Source organism: Glycine soja, chromosome 7 (genome assembly GCF_004193775.1).
Source record: "Glycine soja cultivar W05 chromosome 7, ASM419377v2, whole genome shotgun sequence".
Taxonomy (NCBI): domain Eukaryota; kingdom Viridiplantae; phylum Streptophyta; class Magnoliopsida; order Fabales; family Fabaceae; genus Glycine; species Glycine soja.
In genome coordinates, this window is record NC_041008.1 from 8434743 (window position 1) to 8446522 (window position 11780).

The following is an 11780-nucleotide window of genomic DNA, read 5'->3' on the forward strand; positions in this document are numbered from 1 at the left end:
TCAGGCTCTTCCACTCATCATGACTCCCATTAATTGGTATTCGTTGAATGGAGTTGTGGATATTATCATTTCAGTGAAAGAATAAAACTAAAAGATCGTGTGGCATTAAAATTGCTTCGTTGAGTCACACTAGAAGTAGCAGTATTAGGAACCGGCCAATTAATGAAAAAAGGACCCAGTATGAGATTTTTCTGAGACCAAAGTGAAGGTTCAATAGGGGCTACTTTTCACTTCATACATTGTAGCTTTAAATTTTCCCAGCTAACTTTCTGTTCCTTTGGGTCAGTTCTCAACTTCTTTGATGACGATTTTTTTGACCTTGGACAGTTGCTTCACTTATTATGGTGTGAATTTGACATTCTTCATTAGAACCCGTGTGTGTGTCATTAACCTTTGTGGCACTTACTTGGCTCCTTCTCATATATCAAATGCCTCTTCAGTCTTCATTTCATATTTCTGAAAAATCAAAAGCTTAATTAGTTATGCCCTAGTGCCCACTAATAATACTGAATTAGGTACGTTGTTCATTGGACTTGCCTTGTTTAGTAACATTAACATTAATATGTGATAAATTAGGTTTCTTACAAATACGAACACATCTTAAATATGATTTTTAAAATAATTATAATAAAAATCAATAATTATATCATATGTGATTATTTATGATTAGATCTTATTACAATTTTAACTATTATTTTTTTTTTAAAATAATGATTATATATACCTCCAGTATTATCTTTTTAAGTAAAAAAGTCAAATCTTAATTTGATAGTAACCGTGGTGTGTATCTTGTACATAGTTAACATTTGTAGTTTTGCATCCATGATGTCTTATTGTCATATTTATTTGCTGATTTCTACATTTTTCTGTCTTTTACTTATTTGGTATCGCTGTCTGTTTTGGTATTCCCTTTGGGGTGATGGCCGATCGACGTTCAACCAGCAAAGATCGATATATGTGCATCAAGATATTTTGGTCCTAGCAGCAATGATTTGACACAAGGAAAGTGATTTTTTTTCACGTTATTATTTCACACTTTTTTTGGTTTTGTTGTGTTCGAAATAGATGTGGCTGGTGATAAATCTAGAATGGATGGCTAACGGAACACGATTTAATTATATAAATGAATTTGATAAAACATCTAATTTAAAACCTTAAAATATTATATTTGTGGGTTCTTATTATTTATATGCTACTTGATTTATTTATATTTACCTAATATTAAAAAATTTACATTTATACTTCAACTGTCTCTTTCTTTAAGTGTAAAAATTTACATAATATATTCTCTTTCAGCGAAAGTCTTCCGATCACCAGCATTCAATAGTGATATTAGGGTTTAGTTATGAACACGTACAAATTCTACAAAGTTGCACTCCTGTTATCTCGATCACATCAACAGAACACACCACTTTAATTATCTCCGTAATGGAAGAATTTCAATGCAAAATATATTATTTATGTCCACTATCAATTTTATTATGCCTCAATATTCGTCTGAATTAATTACTGGTCACACCACCAACTCTAATTTCACTGGTTGGATAAGAATTGGATTGAAATTCCTGACAGGACCTAGGGCCCTTTGTGGAAAGTTATTAATTTACTGCTTTGAGGCGAGTGTAGAATAACTTTATTCCTAATGTAGATCTTAGTCAATATTTGTATCTTTAGGCTCTTTTGAGTATTTGAACTTGGAAGAAAAATAATACGTAACAGGTCTATGTATTTTTGCTCAGGATGAAAAAAATAAATATTTATTATTTTTATAAGTTTTAATTTTAATTTTAGTCCTTATATTTTAAATTTTTACTTCAGTTTTAATAGTTTTAAAATCACCAAAAATTAATCCGTATCCATCATGTTAATATCTTAGTCCCTGTAATTTTGAGAACTCAAAACTTATACTGATAAAACATGAAGATCAATTTTTATATTATAAACTAGAACAGTCTCGCCCATAGTTTGCACGATCAGGAATAAAACAAAAGAAAGAGCAAAAAAGTAAAAGAAAGTAGGCACGTAGGGAAAACAAATATTATTAATGAAAAAGTCACGCTCGACATTTTTATTAATTTTTCCTTATTTGAATGTGTAAACTGTCTCTATCTAGTAACCAGCCAAAAAAACTTCTTTCAACTATTTCGAATTTATGATGAATAATTTATTTATAGTTGTTGATATTTTTCATTAATTTTTTATTTATATTTATGTTTTTAACTTTTTCAATTATCTTTTATATCTATAAATAGATTACTCCTATTGAAAAAAAATATACATAATTTTGTTCTCTTTAAACTTGTGTATTTTCTTATTTTTTATTTTTCTCTCTACTTTTTTCTTCGAGTTATATTTTATTTAATAAGTTATTAGCATGATTGTTTTTCTTCTATGGGTCATTGACAATTGGTATTGTAACTTGCAAAGAGAAGTCATGTAAAAAAAATCAATTGGAGAAAATTATTCTTTTAAATTTATATTTCAAGGTTGAATTTTTTTCTTTCTAATTTCGTTATTCATACTATGAGTTTGATAGAATATTTGTATTCTATTTATATAATTGTGAATTTGATCATTTGAGAGTCTAGAAAATTATTATAAAAGAAAATTTTTAGAATAATGTATTTCTCACCCGAAGTGAGAAACAATGTAAAAGTAAAAGTAAAAGAATAATTTTTTTCACTTAAAGTGAAAAATAATGACATAATGGTTTAGATCTATGAATTTTATTATAAGTTTACCTTGCTTAATAAAAAGTCATATTCTTTTAAGTTCATATTTTAAGATAAGACTATTACTTCCTTCTAATCATATTATTCATAACTATGAAGTGTATAATTATATTATTCACATAAATGTAAAATTTATTTAGATACAGGGTCTTGAAGACACTATTAAATAAAGAAATTCTAAAAATATTTTTATAAAAGCTCCTAAAGACCTTATCAAAGAAAGAAATTTAAAGTTTTTTTTCTCTCATAGGAAAATAATACAAAAAGTGAAAAAGAAAAAATTTCATTCTTGAAGATGAGAATAAAAATGATTGGTTTTTTCTCTTCAAAAGTGAAAAGATAATAAAATAAAGAATTTTTTATTCTTGAAAAACGAGATTAGAAAAGATTGATTATTTCTCATCAAAAGTGAAAAAGTAATAAAAAAAAGGGAGAATTTTTATTCTTAAAAAATGTAACATTTTACCATTTATTAAAATCTCAATTTGTGCATATTAAATTATCTCTATTGTTACTTAATATCCTAACATGACTAATCTTATCTATAGTATTTCTCCATGTGCATTATAATCACGTAATATAGGATAATACGGTGTTGTTGTAATATTTTATTTGTTAGTATATATGCCTGACTGATTCAGGTAATTATATTTAATAAATATATTACATATAATTTTTAGGTACATGTAATCTAAATAATTATATACATATTAATTAATATTTTTAAAATAGAAAACAAAAATAATTATTTATGATATTTATTTTTATATTTATATTGATTAATGTTATTATGGTGAATAAATATATTTACATGTTGTATATTTATGTGTATGTAGTATAAAAAAATATAATATTGTATGTTATATTGTGAGTATAAACGTGTAATATTTATTATCGTTAGTTGATTGATATCATGTGAAAAAAAATTTATGAATGATGGAATGTTAATTTTTTTATTTATCTATTTTAGCTTTTAATGATCAATATTTTTTTAATACTTCAGTTTTTAATAGTACATTCTTTTCACTCCATCATATTCATATTTTATCTTTATTTCTAAATTAAGTTTTACTATTTTTTTAAGAATTACAATAGTTAAAAAAACTTAACTACATAATTTAAACTGTTGTTCGAAAATATAAAATATAATTTATATATTTAAAAATATTTAATTATAATATAGTTTATATATTTAAAATAGTTATTTATTGTAAATTTTAATTATATAAAAGGATTTATCTTGTTTAATGTACAAGATAAAATACCAGTTAAAACAAAATTGAGAAAAAATATTAGGATTAAAATCATATTTAAACTGAGAAAAGAATAGCAATAATCATTCTTACCTTTTTTAAATAATTATGCCTCAACTCAAGACTTATGCAGATGACCAAACAAATTTAACTTGTGATGCAATGCTTTGTACACTACGTGTCGTTGCCCTCTGAAATCCACGTTTGTTGAAAGAATATACTGTGATACTACTCACCACATGAAGTGGCGTGAAAAGTTGCGCTGTTTAAGATAATTTTGAATAACGATTATTCTGAGTTTCGTGAAAGGGAAGCTACTATATATCTCACGTAGATTCCTTGCATGATTTTGCATCATTCTAATTGGTGTATCGTGTCGTGTGAAACCATGAAGCCTAGGTTAGGTTGTGGTCTGAATTAAATGGCTCAACCATGCATGGTGCATAGTAGAGATACCAGAAGATATTCCAACACAACACTATAATAATGACGATACCCCACTTACTTTAACTTTTTTTTCTTCTTTTTTTTTTTGTTTGGAGCCAACTTACTTGTATCGGAAATAATTCTATTCGAATAGAGAATATTTGTAACATGATAAGATTCATTTTCTTCTGTGGAATTTTTTTTTCCTATAAGATTCTAATAAATTTTTATTTCATGAACTAATATGAATATAAATAATTTGAAAAGAGATTAATTAATTAAATAGTATTTCTATTTAGGTAAATAAATAAGGGAGAAATCAGCAATAAAGGATAAGAAAGTTTAATTGGTCAATGAATATGATCCATATAAAATCTTCTTTAGTAATTTTTATTCATTTTGTACAAGAAGGCAAAACACTGGAAGTTTATGACCAAACGCTTTAAGCTCCGTACAGTTGAGATGGAGTCAATAGCTGAAGACCCCAATGCTAAGGGTCCGTTCAGTACTGCAAAAATAAATGAAAAGAAAATAAATTAAGATGAGATTTTTGGATTAGATTAGAGTATAAAAGTGTGAATCTCGTTTTATTTTATTTTTTATTTCATCTCTTTTTAATTCTTTTTTTATATGCAAGCGAACACACCCTAAATTCTCTCTCTCTCTCCATCTTATTTCTCTTCTCTTTGAATTTCTTCATGTTTTGCTAGGGTTGATAAATTTCTACCGTACCCTTACTTAGGGAATTCAACAAAACATGAGTTTTATTTAATAACGAAATATGATCAAATAACTGAAATATATGAGTTTTGTTCATACAGTTTACAAGCAATTACTAGTGTTCCCATTCAACTTAAAATTATAAGGAATTCTCTTTGGGATTTTCACTTAAAATAATGTAATAAATGAAAATCGTCATGTCATGCGTGAGTGAAATTGAATATTCCATAAAGCAAAAAAAAATAATTGGTCACTTATGGCCCTGTCCACACAAGAGAGATAAAAAAAAGAAGACAAAAGAGGCGGCAAATTATTATAAATGGATGGTTATGTCTGTACAACATATTAACATATGAGATTCTCAACAAAAAAGAAAATGATTTGTCACCCTGTAATGACTTTTGTGGGGTGCCTACTTTTTAAAGTAAAACAGGTTAATTGGATTGCACCGGCAGCACACACACTTGACCAATCACATGCACATATATACCAGCTTAGAGCACCACATTATTATTATTATTAACAAAATTAAGAGTACACCATACAACATCCACACCCCACTTAGGATTACGCACATCTATCTCATCCATCATGCCCCCAATTTTCACCGACATTTTCAGGTATTTATGGCCTGTGATCAATCCTTGACGACCCTGAGTTAGGTATAAAACACATTTCACCCACATAGAAAAAAACATTAAAAAAATAAAAGATATAAGATTAATTAGATGATTAAGAAGAAGAAAAGGATCATCGGTTCAATCTGATCTTTTTTATTAACAATTAACTTTCGATTAAAAAAATATTGAGAAAGGTAGGAAAACTTCATTTCATATAGGAAAGAATCTAAAAATTCACACTATACCTAGCTGGTTAATTTATATATAATTTTTTTTATCAGCAAAAGAGAATACTATATTTCTGTTTAAGGCACGAAAGATGCCCAAGTCCATGCACAAAGAATCAACCGTTCCATGGGAGAAAAAAAAAAGAATAAAGAAAACAGGCCAAGGTTACAAGACATTAGCATGAAGGCATGACAATATAGAGTAACCTTCCCTGAACATAAAGCATCATGATAAACATCATATGCCCACCAAAAACTAAGGGTGATACAGATAGGGAGACCTCGCCTAAAGTATTATGTGTCTTAGTAAGAACAATTGGCCATGATTGAATTTGGAATCACTCTAACTTCAAATGTATTTTAGTGGAATGAAATTTGAGATTTGTCTTGATGATGGTATAATTTGTTGATACATCCTGAAGCTGCAAAAGAATCTTACATAGATTAGTAATTAAAGTTAGAGATAGTTTATAAGCATCACATCTTCCTTTAACCTACATAAGTATTTTTTAAGGATAATATTATAAAATTCACTCGAGAGTCAAAGCAGACAATATCGCAAATATGATGAGTCTAACATTGTAATAAAATTGACTTCAACTTAAGGTTAGAACATACATTAATTTTAGAAGGAGAGTTTAGGCCACATATGTGGATAACCCCCTATCCCCTTAGGCCTTAGCATCAATTGAAAGGTTACTATTCTAATACATGAAAAAAAGTCTCACATTAATTAATCAATACTAGGAGTAATTTATAAACATCATCTTATCCTAAACCATTAAGACATTTGAATTAAATCATGAGACTCACATGAGAATTAAAATGGATAATATCTGAGTCTAGTTAATCGTATGAGAAATCTACAAACAATAGTTAATATAAGTGATAGTGATTTATATTTCTTAACCAAATAATTCAAGATTCAAATTATGATTGGTCTTTAAATATGAAATAAATTATGTTAGAAGAAAAATATTTAATTCATGTACTTTTACGGTCTTCAACAAAAATTTATCATGATTTTTAATGAAAATAATTTCATACCAATATCATCATTAGAAAAAAAAAAAAAAAACTTGAAACGTGACTCACTGTTCACAGATTACAATTACATTCTAAGAACCTACAGACAGGTGACCTGCTATATATCTGGATTAAACTCCGACCCTAATCTATAGCACTTCTAAACTAGAAGATCGGTTATATATATTGACAAGAGAATAATTTATCGTCGTATAACCAATTTTTATTATCACAAAATATGCTGTCTTTTTTTCTATCTCTGTCTTAACTTGACAGGATAAAAGTTGTCTCTTTGCGTATTTCTCCTCCTCCTTTTTCACATGAGTCTAATTAATATAGATTGCATGCTTCTAAACTAGAAGAGGGATTGCACAGCCAAGAGAGTAATTTATTTTCTTATAAATAAATTCTATTATCACTAAATATGTTTCTATTTTTTCTTAATTATTTTACAAGAAAAAGGTTTTCTCTTTGCGTATTCCTTCTCATTCGGGCATTCTGGTGACATTATTTCTTGGACATAGAATGGTTCCCTAGAAAGGCAACAGAACACATGGACCTAAGTATTTGTAGGGAAACCATATGAACCAAAAAGGGACCCCAACTTTAGTTTCGAAGTTACTGGAAAATTGGACAAAATAAACTCTTTCGTGACAAGGAGGAAACCTTAGTCATAATTGCATGAGCTGAATTTCCGAGCTTTTATTGGTTCAATGGTGGTAGAAGGATAAGATTCTCCAATAAATCAAATGGAGCAAATAAAAGCTAGCAAGATAACATATAAAACTTTTAGTCCCAAACGTACTGTTTGATTATCGATATAAAACACAAATAATTGTGTCATACATATAAATATTTGGCAGAATATATTACAAAATTTATTACAATATATACCTTTTTGTATTCGTGTGTGTAAATATACACACACAGATATGTACATACATACATATATATATATATATATATATATATATATATATATATATATATATATTAATTTCACTTAGAAATGGTAAGCCATTACCACTTACAAAAACCAACTAAGTCAATCCAATTTAAGGTAGAAAATCGGTTCAGTCCGAGAAAAAAGTCAAATCCTAATCTATGTTAGGGGTCATTGGGTAGGAAAAATTTGAAACTTGATACTTATAACTTATCCTATTTGAAATTATTTATATTATATTTTTAAATAAAAGATATATTAAAAATATAAAGATACTCCGATGTGATCCAAACAAATATATATGGACTACCACCAAAAAATTATTGAATCAGATTAATCTTTCTCAAACCAAATAGAGGATGATATTGGAAAAGAAAAAAAAAGGGGAAAAAAAGATATTAAAAAAGCTGGAAGCATGGAAAGGAAATGTGTTTATTAATTAGTGGCAGAGAGGAGACCGGAGAAGTTGTAGATATTATTGCTGTGGGATGCTCGATCGGCTTGAAAAAGATTTGTTGGACAGAGGATAAAGGTGGTGGAAGGAGGCAAGAGTTGCACTTCATGTTGCTCTTGGGTTTCATATTATTTAAATCACGGGAGAATTAAAAAAAAAATACATATGCCAATTAGCGGTAGTTGATGATATAAATTAATTTTATGGGGTCTTGGTGTTTAAAACAAAGGAAGAGGTAACTGTTGTTAATCCGAACTTTAAAAAAGTGATTGATATTATTTGCATACGATGTTGGTACATAAAAGTTAGTGTCATATATATATATATATATATATATGTATGTTGGAGATAAATATAAAAATTAGTGTCATATATATTGGAGATAAATAGTACATGAATTCATCATATTATCAATTTTAATAAAAAATTTATCTTTTATTTTATTATCATTATTTATTATTTTATTAAATTATTAATTTTATAAATTTTTGATTAAAATTAGAAATTTATTGTTATAATAAAGATTACGATAATGAGAAATCAATTTTTTTATATAATTTTAATCTAAATTATTCTTAATCGTAGAATTATATGAGACATCAATAATCTAGATAGATCAATATATATGTTATGATTTTTATTGGATAAAGATTAATAGATCTCATTTATTAAAATTCAATCCATCATGTTATCAATTTTAGTAAAGAATTGAGTTTTATTTTACTATCATAATTATTATTTTATTAAATTGTTAATTTGACAAGTTCTTAATTAAAATTAGAGACTTGTTATTATGATAAAGATTATGATAATGAGAAATAATTTTTTTATAATTTTAATTTAAATTGTTCTTGATAGTAAAATTATATGAGACATCAATAATCAAGATATATAATTAATATAAACAAAGAGTATTATTTTATAAATGTGAAAGATGTCCATAAAATAAGAATAAGATTCTATTGTTACATATAAATATCACATCATGTAATTATGAATCATAGTTAGTCATGTGATAATTTGATCATTATCTTTGTGTTATATTAGGAAACTTCTTAAGACAAAAAAGATATGAAATATTCTTTATTTTCAAATATAAAGATATAGAAATATGAAATTATTTTAAATAAGATTTCTCGCCCAAAATCCATATCTCTTCAACATTATTATAAATAGGAGCATTTATCTAAGAGCAATGTGTACCATACACAAACAACCTAATAACTAGAAAAGTAGAAAGAAGATTTGTTTTTTAAAATTCCACTTGTTAAAGAGTTGATAACAAAAATTTTGTTCACACGGTTGAAGAAAATTTTTGTTGCTTAAAAAACGTGCATCCGAATATATAAATATATTTTTCTCTATTTGTTATTATTGTATATTTTTTAATACAAAATAGATCATAATTATTCGATTCAAGTGTTGAGAATACTTCTACGTAATTATCAATATTTTCTTTTAAATCTTTTTTTTCAACATGAAAAGCAATAAGGTAAACAATAATTGTAAACTACCAATATTGTTGGTGTGTTCAATTTTCTTGTGTACAAAATTATTTTAGATTAAGGATAATTACACACATATTGAGTGAAATTAGACTTTGATCAAGAGGGTTAGAGGATATCCGTGATAATTAAATGTTAATGAAAATAGATGAATGTTAAGGATATTTTCTTTTAAATACTCTCAATAATAAATTAAAATTTATTAAAAATCAACAATTTATTTGGATCTCACATTTAAATCAAAAGAAAAATATTAAATAATGATTAGGACTTATCAAACTTAGTGATTTTAACGAATTTTACTTAATCAAATAAAAAATATTTAAAAGTCAGTGTCAAAAAAAAAATATGGCTATTATTTCTCAAAAAGTATAGTGACCCTTGTGTAGAAGTGGAAAAATTATTATTTTCTGGTGCATGTGTCTAATTGAGAAGAAAGGGAGTAGGGACCTGAGAGTTTAATGGCAAAAAGTAGTTTGTTTTAATAATGGCAGAAAAAGGTTGGCATTGGATTTTTATCCAACAAGTGTCACGGCGCTATCAACATAACACGACAAATTGGGCCTTTTCTGTCTAATGGAGACATGGACCCCCTTCTTTCTTTTTCCCCTTTTAATTTCGGAAAAAAAGGTTCCCCACCAACTACTACGTCAAGGATAACCTTTAGATTATGACGGATTACGTTTGAATAATTTATTGATTAAAAAATTGTATGATAAAGATATATGGAAAGTGGGGAGAGAGAAATGTTAGATGAGGTGGTGATCAAGAAAAAAAAATAATATTGTAAAAAATACCGCAAAAATATATTATATAATACTATTATAATTTTATATTTTCTACATATATGAATTAGAATACTTATTTTGAATGGTAGTATTGTTAGGAACTATTATTTTGTATTTTTGAAAGTTTTCTTAGATGAAAATATTTTTAGATATCTTTCTTAACTTACATCTCTTTGAATTTATTATTTTTGTCTTTAATTTAAATTAAATTTTAATATTTTTTAAAAAAATCATTAATAATAAAAATTAATCTTGTATCATAATATAATTTTTTTTATTATAAATATAAAATATAATTTATATATTTAAAAATATGTTGGTAATTTTGCTATCATAAATAAAACTAGTTTGCATTATTTTTTAATACTATAAGGTGGGATGAGCAAAGTAGTAACATGTGTTTAGAGTATTGTGTGACATTGGCAATAAGAAATCACACGGGATAATAACTTTTGTATTGACAAAACACTTGAAAAAAATTCAAATAGGATGATTTTTTCTTCCAGTGGACAAATGAGAAACAAAAGACGTGACACTCATGATAGTGCCTTAAATAGTTTTAAAATTACACCACTTTTATAAATACTTTTAAGAAATAACTCACTTTAATAAATAAATAAAAAAAGTCCAAAGAAGGAAAAACTGAAAACCTTAGAAAGTGAATGAAAAATGAATCTATTTAGAGGTATGTGTAACTTGATGGACTAAACAATGGGATAGTAGTAGAAAGAACTCCTAAGAAGAAAATTCAAAATACAATATATGAAAGTTTGAATTTTCTTTTCTTTTAGTGGGTAGCCTACTACAATCTAGACCTCGGCAGCAATATTCTATACTTCTCAATTCCTAAAAATGTCAAAGCCAATAAATGATTCCAACTATCAAACAAAATGATAATAAATTGGCTGTGATTTTTAATAAAGTTTTAATTAAAAAATGCAAAAGAAATTAAATGCAGAAACAACTATATATAGAAAAAAAATTATAGCACTTGCGTACACTTTTGACTAAATCTTAATTTTATAAAATAGAGGAAGCCGTAATGCTTTTTTTTTTTTTTGTTATAACTAGAAAAGCAGTATTAAC